Source organism: Passer domesticus, chromosome 1 (genome assembly GCF_036417665.1).
Source record: "Passer domesticus isolate bPasDom1 chromosome 1, bPasDom1.hap1, whole genome shotgun sequence".
NCBI classification, from domain to species: domain Eukaryota; kingdom Metazoa; phylum Chordata; class Aves; order Passeriformes; family Passeridae; genus Passer; species Passer domesticus.
The window spans coordinates 113,560,077-113,579,676 of record NC_087474.1 but is presented as its reverse complement, the minus strand read 5'-3'; the positions used below and the strand labels follow the sequence as shown (position 1 = coordinate 113,579,676).

The window sequence follows — 19,600 nt, the reverse complement described above, 5'->3', positions numbered from 1 at the left end:
AATATATGCAGAAGTATCAGAGAACAAAATTCACTAAAACAGCAAAATTGCAACATGGAGTCATTTATACTGGAGACAACCATGAGGAGCTCTCTGGTCCAGCCTACTGTTCCAAGTAGGGTCAGCTGTGAGACCAGACCAGGCTGCTCAGTGCTTTTCCTATTTGGATCTTGAAAGCTCCAAAGGCAAAGACTGCACAGCCTCTCTGGGCAACCTGCACCCCTGCCTGGGTGTGACTCAGGCTGATCACTCAGGCTGAAAAAGTTTCTTTTTGCATCATGTCTGAACCTCCTTTGTTTCAGTGCATGCTTGTCTCTCATCCTCCCAGCGCAGAGCACTGTGCAGAGCCCAGCTCCATCTCCTCCCCAGCCTCCCAGCAGGAAGCTGCTGTCACCTGCTGGGATGCACCTCTGGTTCACGTTCAGCTTGCTGTCCTCCACAGTCCCCACAGCCCTTCCTGTGGAGCTGCTCCCCATGCTCCCAGTCCCCAGCCTGTCCCATTCCAATAAGTTGGTCCATCCCAGGAGCAGAAAATTGTACTTGCTCTTCAATTGTACTTGCTCTTCAATTTAAAACATTTCTGATGGCCCAGTCCTCCAGCCTGCCTAGATCCAGGACTGTGTCCTAGCCCAGTGAATGCACTCCCCAGTTTTGTTTCATCTGCAGACTTAATTAAATTGTACCCCATCCCCACCTTCAGATCAGGAATAAAGGTGTAAGACAGGACATATCTTGCCTTGTAGCTAGTCACCAGACAAGGTGACAGGAATCATTAACCACTATCCTTTGAACCTTTTGGAACCTTGCACAAACCCTATCTACTTGTATCAACATAGATCAAAGTTTCCCAAGGAACCTCTGACTCAGTTCTTTTCCTTTTTTTTTTTTTTAAGTTTCTCTCTCCCTGACCATCACTTCTAGGCATAAAGGTCTGAGACACCTTGTTGTTGAAGACCAAGGCAAAGAAGATATTTCTCAGCTTTGCAGCTGCTGGTGGTGCTGCATTCATCAGTGGAGAGTACAAGCTGCTCCTGGCAGTGGTCTTCTCTTCCTTGACCTTTCCAGACAAGTCCCCAGAAGAATTGCTGGAGATATGGCCAGGAGTAGGGTATTTATGGCAAACAAGGATGCTTTGAGGCAGTTTGTCTTGGTCCAGCTCCTAGGAGCAGTAGTGTATGTTGTCCTAAAGGCACGACATCTGCCATGGAGCCACTTTCTGTCCATCCCTGCAAGCCTCCATCGGCCCAACCAAGCAGCCTAACTTTATGTTATTATATTTTATTTTACATATGAATAATATTTGTGTTTGCAATTAAAGAAACCTGAACTTGTAACCAATTTTCCTGTTCTTTTGGCCCAGATACTACTTTTTTCACAGAACTAAAATGCAGAGTGCAAAATTTTGCTGGTGGTTGATGTGGCCCCTCAGTCTCACAGGAAAAGGGAGGGAAAAGTTTTGAGTCATTCAGCAACAACCACAGGGAAATATAGTCCCATCCACATTCATTTCCAGAGAGGAATTTGAGGTTTGGATGACACAGAAGAGGAATTACTGTGGGGAAAGGACTTCTCAGGCTTTGCTGCTAGAAGGACGTTCCAAAGTGCAGAGGATTTTTATAGTTTCTGTAATTCTTCTAACTCTGTGTTTCTCATTTTATGAGTGTGAGCTGTCTCCATTTCCCTGCCCTTTCCCGTTGGGCTCGTTCGTCTTTGTGCAGCCCTGATTCAGCAGCAGCTCCGTGCCTCGCGGGATGAGGGTGAGAACTGGCTGCATTTGCTGGCTACGGGAACAAGCATTACCTTGCCTGAGAGAGACTGACTGAGCTGCAGCCAGAAAGCAGACTCAGCTAGCAGAGCCTTGGCCATAACTCAGCCACCTCTCACTTCCCCTCCTATGGGGAATGAGCTCCTTGTGACTAAGAGTGTTTTCTGGTAACTCTTCATAAGCTTTTTGCAGCCTTGGGGTGAAGAAAGGGGATGTGAAAGTGCAGCCTCCAATCTCAGAAAAACTGTTCAACATAGAGTCCTAGAATCACAGAATGGTCTGGGTTGGAGGGGACATTAAAGATCATCCCATTCCAGCCCCCTGCCATGGGCAGGGACAGCTTCCACTAGACCAGGCTGCCTAAAGCCCCATCCAACTGGCTTGAACACTTCCAGGGATGGGACATGCACATTTTCTCTGGGCAAGCTGTTCCAGTGCCTCACCACCCTCACAGTAAAGAATTTATTCTTAATATCTAATATAAACTTATCCTCTGTCAGTTTAAAACCATTCCCCTTTCTCCTATCCCTACATGTGCATGTAAAATGTCCCTCTCCATCTCTCCTGTAGCCCCCTTTAGGCACTGGAAGGCTGCTATAAGGTCTTCCCAGAGCCTTCTCTTCTCCAGGCTGAACAACCCCAGCTCAGTCTGTCTTCATAGGAAAGGTGCTCCAGCTCTGTGGTCTTCATTATCACCCTTCTCTAGGGCCTGTGGTGAATTACTGGGGCAAAACAAAATCACAAACATGAATATTATGTAAGTTATTTGGGAAAATATGGAGTCTATAAACCTCATTATGTCTTCTCAAAATGTATTCCAGTTCCAATTCAACTTTGAATCCGTGAAATATGAAAGTCCTCCACATGGATAGGAGGTACAATACATGGTCCTGTGTTAAATGGCATGGCCATGATCAAGCTTCTTTCATCCAGTTGGAAGCAGAGTGCTCCTGCTAGCTCTTCATTTGCTGGACTTTGGAGTTTCTTTTCTGACTTTGGTAGTTGTCCCAGAAAAACAATTGCTGTAGAAGGTGATAGTGCAGGAGATTAATTCATCCACTGCCATGGCTATGTGGGCGTCTGGTCACCAGACAAGAAATCTTGAAATGGATTTCTTTTATGGTGGGGTTGAAATGTGAAGAATGAAACCTTGGGACATGATCTGCTCTGCTAACTAACTAGGCAGTAACATTTTATACCACAGGAAGCTTTTTTCAGGGTTGTGGCAGTTCTTGTAAAGGATTGCTCTTACCAAAACTTTGAATTTTAAGAGTCATGTGAAATAAGACTGCAACTAATAATTGCAAAGAATGAACGAAAAAGCTGAAAGTTCATAACCTGTAAGTGTCCAGGTGAGCCCTATTGAGTGTATTGTTTTGTGACATTTTAAACCCAGGGAACTGGTGGAATCACCATCCCTGAAGGTATTTAAAAGTTGTGTAGATATGGCTCTTTGGGACATGGATTAGTGGTGGACTTGGCAGTGCTGGGTTAATGGCTGGCCTCGATGATCTTAAAGGTCTTTTCCAACCTAAGCCATTCTTTATAAAAGTAAATTCTAAATTATTCATTAAAGTCTCTGTTGCTTGTTTTATGGCAAGTTCATCCTGGTCAGGCAAAACACTGTTACAAACAATACATTCAGGTGTGTTCACTCAGTGGCAGACCCCTGTATTGCCAAATATTGCAGGTACAACCTCGTGCACGGCCCGATGCTCTCAGCCTTCGGCAGGAATTAATTGGTCGTGCAGACAACACTTCTGTTGATGTTTTTTCCTGGCTGTTTTTCATGAGCTGAAACGGTTTGTATACAATTGCATAGCATTACTTGGACTTGTGCTTCCTGGTTATGCTGATGGGCAGCATTTTTGGCTAATAAGAACCCTATATATATTCTTACACTGTACATGGTGATGATATAGGGATTGATATTGGAACAATGACTGAATTCCTTCATGGTTTATTAATACCACTCCAAATTTAAACAGTTTTGATTAAATGCTCACTTGAGCTCATGCTGTTCTATAACATGTGGCACTTTCTGGAAAGAGGAATTTTCTTTTAAACTGTTTGTCTAAATATCAGTCCTGATCAAAACATGAAAAATATGTGTTCAGGAAATGTTGCTGTTGAATATTTGTTTTTATTCTGAATTAAAGGAGAAATTACATTTGAACCTAGTTTTCCTACACTCCACAGTGCAAAAAAAAAAAAAAAAAAAATTAAATGCTATCTACTTATAACTCTGTAAATTATGGGTTATAGTTTGAATTTCTGGGTTAAAAATTTTTAAATGTTTCCTGTATTTATAATTTTATGTTTTTACATTTCGATATTACTTTATGCCACTTTCATTGTTTTGAAATCAGCTGATGACTTCAGAGCAACTATATTTCATTATATTACTTTAAATAATTGTTAAGTCTGGCTTCTGTTTATTGCACATTAAAGCATTTTATCTTCTCAATGTAGCTGTCTCCAATTTCTGTTGTGTTGAAAGAATTTATCAGACTCTTTACTTCCAAAACAAACAGGAAATACTTGGATGGGAGTGACATACCAGATCTTTGCAAAAAACAGGAGACACTGTGATCAAGGAAAGAGGTTTCATTCAGTGATAGAAAGCAGCACACAGTAATGATTTTAAGAGATAGTAAAACCCAATAAGGGAATAAAATACTTCAGCTGTGTTGATAGTTTTTATTGCATTGTGCTATGTTGTCATCTGCTAACGGCATTATTGAATAAATTGCCATAAGTTATAAAATTTATTTTAAAATTAACACAAGAAAAATAGAAACATAATTTCAGAATCCTGAAATGAATTTTCATAATGTATGCTGAAATATATTTTCTTGAAATAGTGCTTTTCTTGAAACATTTGTGCTGAAAAAGTTTGGGGTGGAGTTGATTTGTATCAACATATTTTAAAATGTTTCAAAGTTTGATGAAAAGAGCACTACTGCATTGGAAAATATTTTGATGAAAAAGCCAGCCTGTGTTTTAGGTACTGTTCTAAGACAGGATGGTAGTTTATTAAAACCTGCATAGGAAGGAGATGAACACATTTCAAGGACATGTGCAGACATGGATGCAAATATTGCTGCTAGTTTCCTGAGGCATGGGCCGAGCTGCCATTAGCCTTAATGGGAAAGATGCTGTTTACTTTTCATGTTGTACAGGAGTGGGTATTGTTTAGTTCTTTAAAAGCCATTAAATATCTGCTTGAACTTCAAATGATCATTGGATCTGCTCATTTTAGAGTAGTCCTACTGCTTTTGCTCTTTCTGATGGTGCTAACTCTAGAGAGCCTGATAAGGAGGAACCTTTACAGATGTCCTTTGCCTTCAGCTTTCACATTCAACAGCTTGGAAGACCAGAAGCCATGGCTGAAAACCTTGCCTTCCTGAAATCAATGGGATACGTGCCACTGGATTCAGCAGAGTCGGGATTTCACTGCATGTTGAGATTACCTCTATTTATTTATTTATTTTATTGGCAGGAAGGAAAGCCGTGCAAATCCAGTCCAGTTAAACAAACATCTGATGGGTTTGGATGTGTAACTCCTGTTTGATGCTATTAGAGGCAAATTGTGCTGGGACCTGCCTGTACTTGCTGCAAGCAGGCTGCAGAGCAATCACTGATTCATAACAACACACAAAGTTCTTTGAAAGCCAGAATTTCCCATATATCTGTAAGAAATAGTGTTGCAACACTACACTACTTTGATCAATCAAAGATCACTTTAGAGAGGGGAAGGTGATTCTATTGTATAATGGAGTAAATTTCATTCACACTCTTGTGCCCATATGCTGATGCTGACAAGCACCAGGAGGGGTATATACCCAAATAAATGCATTCAGGCATCCAGATATGAGTATCCAGGTAGTCTGCCTGGGACTCCTTGGCAGGTAGGACAAAGGATGCCACCTATGAAGTCCTTCCCACGTCCTGATTTCTTGTTAGATTGGTGGCAGTGATGTGGGTCTGTATGTGCCTCTTTCATACCATCTAGAAATCAGGTCATCAGTTATTCAGCCTGGGCACCTCCGTGTCTCCCAGTCTGGGTGTCCTGGGAAGCTGCACACAGACCATCTGGGTTCTTCTTTACTGCATTCTCTACACGTTTGATGCAAAATTCAACACACTTTTTTTTGTTTGCAATTTTTTCAAGATCTATACAAAATTGAACTACTTGTGAAGAGATACAACCCCCTTTCACTTACTTTGCTTTGAAAGTGGCTCTGTTCTGCAGCTAAGAATAACTTTCCTTTTCAGGGAAAAGATCCATCTTTTAATGGGTCGTTTGTCAAGATTGCAAAACCTCTCTGAATAATTCCTATGTTTATATATATTTTTTATATTACATCATATTGAGAGGTCTCAAGACATATTTTTGTGAGTTTATGCTATAAAGAATCATCTCTTTGAACCTAAATGCTTGGCTTTGTGATTAAGAGACACACATTTGATGAGGCCCCTGGTGCTAAGCCCTCCAAGATGAGTAAAAGACATTACTTTTTGTCAAACTGTAAACATCACATACTTTTAAAAATATATTGAATAAAGAAACAAGACAGTAAAGAGGTATCTTATATCTGTTGCATGTGAAAAACTATGTGAAGTGGACTAAATTAAAACCAAAACAGATAGCATTCTATTGCAGGAATGAATGAAGGCTTAAAAAATGAAATATAAGAACAACCTTCCACCCACAGAACCCAGTCCAAAAGCAAGATTTTGATTTATTTGATTCTACACATATTTTTGTCATTAAGTTTTGTAGCATATTTTAAACTTTTGCCGTGCTGTTATGCATGTTAAGACACTGATTCCCACATGGTGAGCTAATGGCAAAGAAAACACTTGTGGCACCAGGAAAAAGTGAAAGTCTTCAGCATGGACACAGAAGACTTAAATGCTCTCTCTGACACATTCCCCTACATGAAGATGACACCACAGAGGATTTCTGAACTCTTCTCCCCTGTCTTAGGACACCTAAATGAACTCCTTTCAGTCATAACAGCAGAAAGGAGGACAGATTGTAACAAAACCACATTAAAAGAAGAAAGGAGGAAAAAAAAAAGGAAAAGTGAGCGAAGATCTTTAATTTTAGATAGCTGGGCAGACTTAGCTGCACAGTTTTGGAATAAATGAGTCAAAACCACAAACGGTCATGAAAAAGAAGAAGAAAAGCTGTTGATAGTATCAGCAGAGTTGCATTAGCTGAGTATGTGCATGTGTGCATGCAAACATCAGGATTTCCAGGAAAAGAGCCCATACCCTTCTACAGAGCCCGTTCACGTCCGCTGGAGTCCCACCACTGCTGGTACCTGCCCCAGCTCCTCTCTTGGAAGGCAAGAGGCTCCTTGGACTTCTTATTTTTAGAAACAGAAAAAAACATAATGCAATTTCTAATGAATATGCCAAAGTGTTGTCATATTTTGAGAGGCACAAATGGTAATTTTGGGTGCTATATAAAAATTAGGAGTTAATTATATCAGCATTTAATTAACTTTTTTATTTATTTATCTCACTTAAAGCTTGGCCATCCTATGGATTTGTTTACTCAGCTGTGCCTGTCCTGGGCCTGAAGAGGTGCAGAGATCAAGACAGCCACCCTACAGGAGCTCTTTTGAATTTTCTTCTATCTGGCACATGCAGTTTCCTTCAATGGTGGGAGAGGTGGGACAAAGTGATCTGCAGCAGCACAAGTCCTTGGCCATTGCTCATCTCTTCTGTGCCCCAAGAGGGAGAGTTCCTTGTATAATATACCAGACAAGTACCAGCTTCTGGAGCAGAATCCAAGAGAGATGCAATTCCCTCCTAACCTAAATAAGTTGCAGCTACAGAGATGCCCATCTGCACTTCCAAGCAGAGCTATTTCATCAAATCTGTCCTACTTCCTTGTGGTGGAAGTGCTAGAGTTGTTGTGTTGGCCTATGGCTTTACAGAAAGGAGCATGAAAATAAACACTCCAAACTTACAGGCTTGTCCATACAAACTCTGTATCAATTGTGAGGTTTTTCAATGAAGCACTTTTACTGTGTGAGAAAAAACTCCCTTCATTGGTGAAATCTGCCTTCACTAAAGGTGTTTGCCAGTGCTATCACTCCTCCTTACTGAAGTACCATCTAACGGGTTGAGGGAGGAAAAAAGAAATCCAAGGATCACCTTGCCAAGGTAGTTTTTATTATGGTCAAATAGTATGAGTAGACTCCATACAGGATTTTTTATTTTCTCCTGCTTTGACTGCTTGCTTGTTTGAATCTGTGGGAATATGTGTGCGTGTGTGTGGTTTTTAATTTTTTTCGCAATCATTTCACTGTCTCCCTTCTGATGTCTTGGAGACCACACATTAGGGAATACTGGGTGTAGACTAATTGTAAGGCTTTCCTACTAGCATGAATCTAAGCTTGAAATCCTTTCTGCTCTTTTATTTTTCTTCCCACAAGCAATATCAAAATGCCAACAGGCAGGGAATATTTTCTAATATTCTCATTTGTCATATTTATCTTGCATCATCCAATACACTCACATGCTGGAAACAAAAACCCATTAGGGTATGGGACAAGCCAATGAGTTACTCTGAAGTGACCTAAGGGCTGCATCCTGGTGATAATCCTGCAGTTGCCTTCTATTTTCCTGCAAGGGTTGCAAGGTAGGAGCCCACACCAAGTGCAACAGCAAGATCATGGCTTTGAGAATTTTTTTCTGATTTTTTAAGGTGCACCACAGTGGAGGCAAGATCACTGAAACACAGGCAAAGAAGGAATGAAATGCCGTGGGAAAGAGAAAGGAAGATGTGTGTGCTTGGTTTAATAAATGCATCTTTGGGTTATGCTCCTTCAAAGTGCAGTAAATGAACACAGCACAGAAATAGTGCTTCATGTCTCCTTTAGATGTGGGATATTTGTTAACATTGTTAGATGGACACAAAGCCAGATGGCTTCATTTTGAATTGTTATATGGTGTTCTTTTTCCACTGTGCCTAACAAAAAATCATTTATGAAGCAAAAGCAAAAAAACCCAAAAACCTCCTTATATTACATAACTGGTAATTCAGCCTCAAAAACAAGAAAAGAAAAAAAAAAAGAAGACATTTGGGATCCCAGGGAAATATTATTGGATTGTTGGTGAAAATTTATTGCTTAAGACAAACATTGGATTAAATGACAACTATTATAATGGCACCTTCGTGGCCAGTACATGTATTCATGGGAAAGTGGTTAATATTCCCTGCAAAGCAGCTGAACTTTTCAGAGACAAAAAAATGTACAGTTTTTTTTTTCAGAGGCAGTTTTCTGAAAATTCACACTGCTGTATGTGCCAAAGAGTTCTGTGAACATCTTCTGCTACCAGAGCTTTCCCAATGGTCCCCGGCACCAAGAGCACAGCCCAGAGTCCATCAGGAACAGTGCTGTTGCGCGGGAAATAAGGGAAACTAAGCAGAGAGGAGCTGTGCATCATGTAATGTGATGTGATGGTGGCAGGGCCAGGAATGAACCTAGACCTCCTGGCTCCCTACCTTGTGATCTCCCTGCTAGACATCTTCCTGTTTTTCTTTGAAAATGTTGACAGCTTACTGGAGAGGAAAATCTACAAACATTACACATTCCACTGTGAAAAAAGGGGCTTTGTTATTTGATATAGGAACTCTTTTAATTATTGAGGTAACTTCACAGCATGAGGTCACAAAGGGCAAATTTGTTAGCAGCATTTATGAGTGATCTGTCCATGAGCAGCACACAAGTCCAGAAGAAATGGCTTGACATGCTGGAGTTTTTAATGCAGTCCCATTCAAGAACATTTTAAGAACAAGTATCATAACTTCTTTGACTGGAAATAGTGAAATTGGTGCTGATCCAGTAAGAAAACTGACCTGAATTCTCATGCACCACTTGAATCAACACCAAAAACTGTTCCAGCTCCTGATTCTTTGGATTTTAGTTTCAGACAGACACAGATGCACACAAATCCAAAGAGACAGTTTTCCCTGTAGGAGCCAAAAATTTAAACAAAACTTTGTACACTTCCATCACACTGACTGCACTTCAACAGTTTAACTTTTCAGACAAACACAAACTTGTTATTAGAAGGACCTTTTAAACAACTGGATAGTTAATTTGAATGCTTTCATTAGTCACAGAACATTTTTGTTGTTTCTGATGAATATTTCTATTGAATTAATTCACAACAAGCCAGTTTTGTCTCTTCATTATAATGGGAATATTAAAGGGGTTAGATCTAAAATATGTCGCAGACCAAAACTCTTCACTCCATGTACACCAAACGCACAGTAAAAAGAAAAAGTATTCAGCCATGTAAAAAATATGATATGAAAACCTGATTGTTCTTGGCCAGTCACCTTTTTGTCTTATAACACTTAATGGTACAAGGCACATTGAATTCAGTGCAGTGACAGACTGGGAGAACCTGGAAAGTGCTCTTCTTAAAAAACCTCTAGCAACAGCCTTCACCTAACAAGGCACAGCACACATCTTTGGGAATTCTGTATCACACTCAGAATTTGGTTTGGGCCTCAATGAAGCTCACGGGTTTAATGGGGTGTCATGCTGGGATAACTCTGGAATCACTGGAACTTGTAATGAGCTCTGCACCCCTTTTCAAGCAGGTTATACAGTGACTGTGATATTACAGTGGCTGTGCTACAAAAAGATGCATTTTTTTCCATAGCTATATTAAACAAGGGCTACAGTAAGCAGTGCTGATGCAAATGACAACAGCAACTACAATGATGACATCATAAATATCAGCTCTTAAAGAATTCCATAAAGGGAGGCATGGATTTCTATCTTCATACTGGTGATGAAAAAACTCCCAACACACCATGTAGCTTCCTATGTTCAATCAAAGAGTGAAAGATGGAAATTCAGTCCAGCATCCTTCCCATTTCTGGCTGCAATATTCAATATATGCGTGTGGGTATGTAATTCCTAGGGTTGACCCTGTACTTCAGATTTTCCTCATCATCTGCCTTGTCCTGGCTATTTGTAGCTCCTGGGAAAGGCTCTGAGGATGGCAGGGTTGGGGCTCCCAGGCACCAGGCCATGCAGTCTGCTGTGCCTGCGTTGCTGCTGTGGTGTCACCATCCGAGATCATGATGAGCTCTTCAGAGCTTGCTCATATGCCAAGTTGCTAGGTCCTGGCTTGTATGGCCAGAGAAAGAGAGTTGTGACATCTCAGCCAAGAAAACCCTTCTCTACAGGCACTTGTGGTACACTACACAGCCACTACAGCTACGGCATTGCATTCAAGAGCAGTGGGGCATTGGTGCTCGAGTCCCTGTGTTATCCCAGCCTGCCCTGAAAGGGTCTCAGAAGAGCAGTGCTGGGCCATGCTCAAGTTGACCATTCCAGGCTTTTAGACTGGATTTCATGGCTTCATCTTCTCTTGAATATAGAGGATGCTAGGATTTGGCAGCTCCAGGTTGTAGGTGGTCCATGGGACTCATGAGGCTCTTGAACTTTGACATCACAGTGGCACCAGTGTCCCTCTTTAGCACTTTACGGCAGCTCTGAACGTGGCCAGCATGTCCTTTCCTAGCAACATGATCTGTAAGGGTAGACCTTTATAATCAACCTTAGACATTCCCAAAGAAGCTATGGGGGGCTGCACATGAGCCTAAGAGCCTGAAATTGAAATATCTCACCCTTGTAAACCTTCACGGTCCTGGCGGATGTTTGTGTGAACACAACACCGCACCTTCAGAAGCAGGGTTTGTTTTCTGCCTTCACTGACCTGAACCTGTGAAATACTTTGGATCTTCTATATCATATAGCAGGGTCAAGCATTTTAATTTATAGAGGGTCACAGTTGCTACTCCCCTTAAACACCAATGGAATTTTTCAATATCCTTGAAGTAAATCCCTTTTGCAAAACAGTAAATGCTAGTATGACAGTATGTCAAACACGGATTTGTTCTGAGATTATTTACTTACAATTAGACAACTGTGCTGGCTCTCAGAGAGACTAGTCAGCAAAATCAACATTATTTGAAAGAGCAGCGGGATGGCCAGTGTTTTAGAATCCAAGGAATGTGGTTTTCATAAATTCCACAGCCTGGTGAGATGCCACAGCACCAGCTAATTTGTTCTTCAAAGTTTTTTGGGGAGGATATTTTACACATATCTACATTTTAAAGGGTTTCCATTTTGTGAGGAAAAAAAGCTCTCCATTTTAAACATTGTGAGATGGATATTTTCCTATTAAGAACAAAGTATTTTCCATCTTTCTCTTTTTTTTTTCTTTGACATATGTGTATGTATACACCTATACAGCTCTTGGCAGGGCAGGGCAGGGCAGAACATGGAATCAGCTGTAGCTGTAGCTGTAGCAGCTGCCAGGAGTGAAATTACTGAACACAAAAGGACAGTCTGCTTGCAGCTCCAACCTGCTTCAGGTGACCACTACCAATTTTGCATCTCACACTTCAGAGTCTTCTTTGAAACTGCCTTTTCTTAATAAGCATTCCCTGTAAATCCTAGCTGTGTGGTTTGTTCATTCCTCAGCTGAAAACAAAAGGTACAGCCTATAGTTACATGCAGGGAGGCAGCTTTTAAGCAGACATTCTTCCTGGTGTATGTTTTCAATAAAACTTTAATTATCTTCTTTGCTAAAATGGCATGTTTGTCTTTGTGGACACAGAGTAGTTCAGCACATACTTGTAAAGAAGGGCAGGGACAGCAGAGAAGCTGCAAAGCCCACTTGGGAGTTAAATGGGTGTTTGGACATCTTTTACACACACATTGAGGGGCTGGCTTTTGATTTTGCACAACCCGACAGAGCAAAGGCAAAGCAGATGTGGAGAGCTCTTTTCCAGTGCCAGGGAGAACAGGAGACAGCAAATGGAGAGCTACTGGGGCAGAGCATCTGGATGGGGAAATGACAGTGAGCTGGGTGCCTCCCTTGCCTGGGTCACTGCTCAGGACACACAGACTCACTGCTGCTTCTGCTGCAGCCTTCAGAGCAGCAGTTTTGGCAGGGCCAACCCTTCCAGGGATCCCTGGTGAGACCTTTGTCCCTGCCTGCCTCTGCTCTGCTGTCCCCTTGCTCCCCACAGCAGCCCTGATTCTCCTGCCTCCTCTTTGAGACCATCCCTGGCCTCTTTTTTTTTGTGGCCAGCTTGCAAATCCCTCAGTGCCTCTGCTTATCTACCCATACCACCATTCTTTAATTTTCTCTGCAGAGTCAGGAGTCTGTATTTGTAGTATAAGAGGCTCCATATATAAGTAATATTCTGGGCATTGCCATTATTTTTCAGCTTCATTAAAAACACTCCATGAAATCCCCCGAGTCTGATTACAATATCCCGTTAAGTTTTACTCAGTCTTTTCAAAATTTGCCTGACACTTAAAATCTAACTTCAGCATAGCTTCAGTATTTCTCATTTATCTCTTAGTGATGAATTCTGTGAGGAACCACATTCCCTCCCTTTCTATATCCATCACAATCAGTGAGGACTTGGCTCCAAATGGAGGAGAGCAGATAAATGTATCTGATAAAAGACAGCAATGCTTCACATCAGGTGTGTCAGGTAAGGAAGTACAAAAGAGAGAGGAAATCAGAATTTTTTCATGTATGTTACAAAGTGCTTTTCAAGTTGATCCTAAAGGGTAAAAGTGTGGGTGAAAAAGACAGCAGATTTTCCTTCCGATTTACACATTTGTATTCACTTGATAAACTAGGTACAGTCTTGCTGAAACATTAAAGACATTTTTTGCACTCTGCGTTCGCATAATGATGTGGAAACACATGCCAGAAATAGTCTCAAGGGAGGAAAAAGAAACAGTGAACTAGGAAAGCAGGCTCCTGTTAGGGCAGATAATTAGAATATCTGAAGAGTGACAAGATTCCAGTGCCAAAACAGCTTCATTTCACCTTCATCATGGAGGAGGTTTCAGGAAGATGGAATATAACAAAGGCCTAAGAGAATTTCTCCTAGTTTCTGTTAAGCTTTTTGCAAAGAGCCCGTGTGCTATGAACTTTGCTTCACCAGCAGGCTCCCTCCCTTGCTAGTCTTCCCCATTTTCATGGTTTGAGCGTCTGCTACTTTATTATCTATTCTTCAGAATTTGCAAGTAGGCATTGTCTACCACCTTGAGCATGTGAAATTTCAGGTGCATGCACCAGAACCAAACCACACACAAGAACCAGACCCAGACCAGCACCAGAGCTGGCTGTAGATGAGAGGGGTTCAACACTGCTGCTTGAGATCCACTCACACGAGCCAGCTCTATTTCACATGAGGAGATTCGGGGGTACAATAACCATCAGGACTTATTTTCCGTTCAGGAAAGGAGGAGCCTCTTAGTGCAGATCTCTTCTTTACACTTGGTTGTGCAAGGGAAAGGGGAGAGGCAGCGGGCAGCAAGCAGCTGAAGAGCAGGAGAGTAGAGGGGATGTGTTTTGCTCTGCTCCATCATGTAGCCCTGCCCTGGTCCATTTGTTGTGCAATTTAAAACTGCCTGTCAGCAACATTATTTATGGGACTGCACAGGCTGAGTCTCAGAATCAGGAAGCCAAATCCAGTTTCCCTGATATCATTCTCCACCCAGACTATTGCATTGTTAGCCTTATTTCTTAAGAAAACGATTCCTACGTGACTTTTGCAGCCTGTTTGTCCAAGAGTCTGTGTGTCAACTCTCAAGACCAGTGTGTCATCTTTTCTTAGAACTTTGCCCTGCAATTCACCCATTTCAATCAGATTTAGCTGAAAGACACAGGCTCAAAGTCGCTCGGCTCTCAAACATTTGATTGAACCATTTGTCCACATAGGAAAACAAGAGCCAGAGGAGCATCTGTTCCTGATGGGAATGCAGACAGAGCTCAGCCTTTGTTCAGTCTGGAAGTGGCCATCCAACCCATGCCCACGTGCACGTTAGGCTGGCCAGCTGGCATGCAGGCACGTCCCAGCCAGCCACAATTTCTGCTGCCCAGAAGATTTAGGAACACTGAAACATGCTGGAGGGGGTGTCCATATTGCAGTGGTGGAAGCATGTGGGATGTGAGGAGAATGGAAACGCCCTGTTCCCGAGGACACAAAGAGGAATTGGGGTGATTCACCAAAAGGCATAGAGGCTATGGGGTGCAAATCTGAGTCGAGACACTTCCAGAGTGTGCACATCTGAGGTGAGGCTCCCTACAGAGCACCTCAGTCATTCCACGGCTCCTGGACTCAGCATGACCTGGCACACATCCAGCTCAAGTGTGAGACAGTGGTGGCACCTCCAGAGCAGAACTGAGCACATGTTTTGCTATTTTGTGTCAAAATGGCCTGGACAGCACACTGGAGATGAACCAGACCATGCATAAATTCACAGACCATAGTTAAGAATACTTAGGAAACAGCACTTTTGATAAAACAAGGACCCAAAGGAACCTTCAAATTGGAAATAGTAATAGGAAGGGTCCAGAGACATGTTGATAGCAGTAAGGGCTGCATTCCTTATCATAAACCAAGGGGCTCTGATTTAGTCTATGGAATGACAGACATAAAAGGAATTCAAGAGGAATTTTCTGCCTGCACAGCAGTGGACAGAGCATGCAGGAAAAACAGGGAAAGAAGAAAAAGGTGTAGTATGCAAGCATGGAATGAAAACAGTTGTGGAATTTATCTAGAGACTCAGAAAGGGGCACACTTAATTAGAAAGGACTCCTAGCTTCCTTCTGTCCCAAAATGTCTCTCATTTGCCATTAGCAGCTCAGCAGGCGCTGTATGATACAATTACTCATTAAGTAAAGGAATTTCAAACCTTTGCCCTAAGAGGAGGCTGAACTTGTCACTCAAACTCAATCCTGCATCTTTTGATGAGCCTGAGCAATACTCAAACAAGGATCACAGAGCTGGGCTTTATTTTTGTTTTGTTGCAAGTGCCCAGGGATTGAAATGGAGAGTTTGCTCCTGGTTGTAAGTCTGTGTTACACTGCAGCTGTCCTGCACACACCATCCTCCTGCCTGCTCCGTGGGCTGACAGGCTACTCTGATCTGCCTGAACTCATTTCCCTCATGAAATACATCAAATACAGCCTCCCCTTTCCTAACAAATCATTAGCTCTGAGTGTGATAACCATATTTTATATTTGGGCAGAAGGGAGGATGTGGGCAATGAGGTTACAGAGGTTTGTGGCCATGTCTGCACAAATGATTCATCTTTTGTATTTTCATACTGGTGTTGGTGTAACTTTTTTGGTTTAAGGGTACTGTTTTATTTTATTAGACTGAAGGATCAAATTAGAAAAATGAGTAGAGCTTTTAGATTTCTCTCCTTTTTTCCCCCACTCTGGCAGCTAGGCTAATAAAAGATACTTCCTCCCTCTACAAATCTAACTTTTCTGATTAAATCTCTACAAGCTAAATACTACACTGATTTACAGCACATTCAACATTATCCCTGTGTGCCACACTTTTCAAAAACTAATAAATAAAAATACCAAGTTAATGTACAATCCAAGGCATTTAGAATAAAATCTTGGGATTAAACAGGAACACATGTAGCTCACATATCTTTATTTGAATAAAGTATATGGAAAAACTAACAAAGGTTACAATTTCAACTGATCTGTTTTCCTCAGAAAACCTTGCTGAGTAAGACACTGAAATGTTAAACTTTGTTTCTCTTTCCACTTCTGTTGCTTAAGGAATTTTCTACAATACTGTGGGATGTGTGTGTGTAGGGAAAAAAATGCTGCTTTAACATTTCTTTGTAAGTCACTTTGATTCTCTTTTGTTATGCCAGAGATTTACTGTTTCTTTTGACATCACAGTGGCTGCTTTTGCAAGGACTGCCTGGGACAGCAGCAAAGCAATCCTGCTCACTTCCATCCCCATGTACAGAACAAAAAGCTGAGAGACACCAAGTAGTTTTGACAATTGTTTGGTGAATAACAAGGAATTAGCAAAATCGTACAAAATTCTCAGGATGGGATTAAAAAAATAAAAAAGAAGGAGCACAGTTAGCCAGGCAAAATACAACTTAAGTTTGTGACCAAACCTAAAAGCAGCATCTCAGGTTTCTTTGGGAAGCCAGTGCCTGGGATCAGGTGTTCCTACAGGATGTACTCTGCAAGCCAAGTTTTCTCCACAAGGCTTGTCAGTGGGGGTGTTTGCTTTCCTCAGTGGAAATACCACCCAAATAATCCAAAAACAGACTGAACTTACCACATCTGATTTTTCCTAGGATCCCTTAGTGGGCAGAAGTACTATCTCCCCTAGCAAAGCAGGTTATCTGTCAGGAGGCAAGGCATCACTCTGCAAACATCTGCCCTTTTACAGCAGGGCTACTTTTGTGCAACTCTATGGTTTCAGACAAATCCCACAGAAATCTCCATCAGGCAATTCCCCAGATACTGAACTAATAATGTTCATTGCTCAATATATTGAAATCCAAGCCTGAGCCTGGAGAATGGGTACCTTCCATCTCTAAATACTTCTTTTTGTACAACTGGTTGCAGAGGCACTAGTATTAGAGTCCCTGAGACTTCCACAAGAGCTTACTCTAGTTAATAAGGCATACACTGAAAAAATGGAAAAGCAGATCCTAGTTTTTGGAAAAGCAGCCCAAAAACCTTCAGAAAACATATATTACCTCCACGACCTAAATAGATAGAAAGAAAGTGCATTCAGAAAATATGATGAGGAAAGCAGTGAAGCAGGTGGCCTTAGACTTGGAGTTATGGAAAATGTGACAATGAGCAGAAATACCTTTATTTCTGGCATGTTAGGCAATGAAAATTTTCCTGTCCTGACTAACTGGGAAGAAGCTCAAATTAAGTGTGAGCTGGGTGTACTAAGCAGTTATTGCTATATTAGAGCCAATACTCCAGGGAAAGCAGAGCAGGCCTCATCTCTGCAAATATTCTGGGTTACTTGAAGAAGAAACTAGAGAATACAGTGAATGTCTCTGTTCTTCTCCAATTTAGGCTTGGTATGTCATCAGATAGGAGGAGGCATTTACTTAGAATAGGTGCTTCCTGGTGGAAAGTGCCTAATCTCTCAGATTTGTTGTACTTGGTGTTTTGATGGTGTAGGATTAAATAAAAATAAAATGCAAGATAATGCACCATATACCAAGTGCTCCCAAGGAATAAAAAGCATCTACCTTATTGTGATCCCATTGATAACATGCAGACATTGACTGCAGTTTGCTATTATCAACACAAAAGAATTTAAAGAGAGGATGGTGAACAAAACACACTGTTTTGTGAAAGAAACCCAAAGAGCTAGGCAAGAGGGATGGATTTATGGCATGTGGTCAAAACTCTTTACCCTGTGTGAATGAAGACAGGGTGCTCCTTCAGGGGTGGGAGCGTGGCAGTGTCTCAGCAGTGGACAATGTCACTATTGCAGCCTCATACCATTCAATACCATGCTGCCACCTCGACCCAAAGCATTCTAAAAGAGATAGAAAAGGTAGAAAATCCCATGAACACTTCTCCCAGCCCTAGGATTTCCCCAGGGAAGTTTTCCTCCCTGGGCAGTTCCATCTTTGCCATACAGATAGGGCCAACACAGCTTCCTTTGGCATGGAGGGATTAGCTGCAACTCTTGAGGTGAATAATCCTGCCAGTGAAACTGCAAGATGATTTATAGAAAACATCTTTAAAAAACTTTTGATTGCAGAGGCTCTGCAGATATCTTGGAAAACTTGGAGTGAAAAAAGCAGCCACATAACTGGGTCCCTAATATAGATGCCCTCAGCTGCATATGCAAATAGGGTTTTCATATAGTCACAAAATGGGAGCTGTCTGGCAATAATTCTCTGTCATTTTGCTGTCAGTTTCTTGGCTACATGGAACACAATGAATAAGAAATGGAAGAGCAAGACCTTGGAGGATCCAGTTACAAAGTAAGAAATAAAAAAATTATGTGCTAAGGGTATACACTTGGTATTTCTGACAAATGTCCTCATTTAAGTGGACTTTTCATGTGATATGAATAAATGTTGTGAGCTGTTGACAAAAGTAATTTTTTCTCTTTTATCCATGACATGAAAATCCCTTTTCTATTTCTGCAGTAAGTCCAAACACCAAGGATTGCAGATGCTCTTTAACCACAGGAAACAATACAAACATTGAGTAAAGTACACTGCTTTGTTTGTTTGGGGTTTTTTTGTGCAAAGAGCGACTACCTTAAGTGCACATAACAGAGTGACTACAACTCCTTGGTTGCTTCCACTTAGAAGACTGTTGCTATTAGTTTCTCTTTAATATTGACTAGTGTTGAAATAAGTAGATCCTAAGGCTTTATTCTCTAAACTGCTTCCTGCTCTGACAACAGGTGTAAGTCAAGATGTATAAGGGATAAGAGAGCACTTTCCATGGTTATTTCAGTCCTTGATAATGTTTGCTGGATTGCCAGAAGAGGATGCTTCTGATGAGGTTACACATGTGAAGATTCCTCTGGCAACCTCTCACATTGGTTCCTCATAGCAGAAGTGAAAGCATTTCATTGAAGAAGTTTCGGTTGAAATGTATCTATACTCATGTCTCTGAACAAAAAAGGAAATACTGTGTATTAGCTCTGAAGCTAGAACAGGAAGGAAGCACTTCCTTGAGCTGAAAGGAATGGAAAGAGCACTTCCCCATGTGAGATTACAAGGAGGGAATATAGACAGTAGCTATCAGCAAAATTGAGCACATATCGTTCATTTCCAAATCCACTTCCGTTCTTCAAGAAAACTGGAAGTGGGTTTTGGGCACAATCTGACAATTAAAACAACTGCTATTTTCTAATGCTGCTGTGTCACAGAACAGGACTTTTTATCACCATTTCTTTGGAAGCTGTTCCATTTTGAATTACATGGGAGTGTGTGC

At 41.4% G+C, this 19,600-nt stretch overlaps 1 long non-coding RNA gene across 1 annotated transcript; it reads left to right on the top strand.

Annotated features, from left to right (window-relative positions):
* The first annotated feature begins 10,553 nt into the window (after window positions 1–10,553).
* On the top strand, window positions 10,554–18,650 carry LOC135289216 (uncharacterized). The gene is made up of 3 exons (XR_010351991.1): window positions 10,554–10,711; window positions 13,188–13,322; window positions 18,565–18,650. It is a non-coding gene; the product is annotated as an uncharacterized LOC135289216 (long non-coding RNA).
* Window positions 18,651–19,600: the final 950 nt, after the last annotated feature.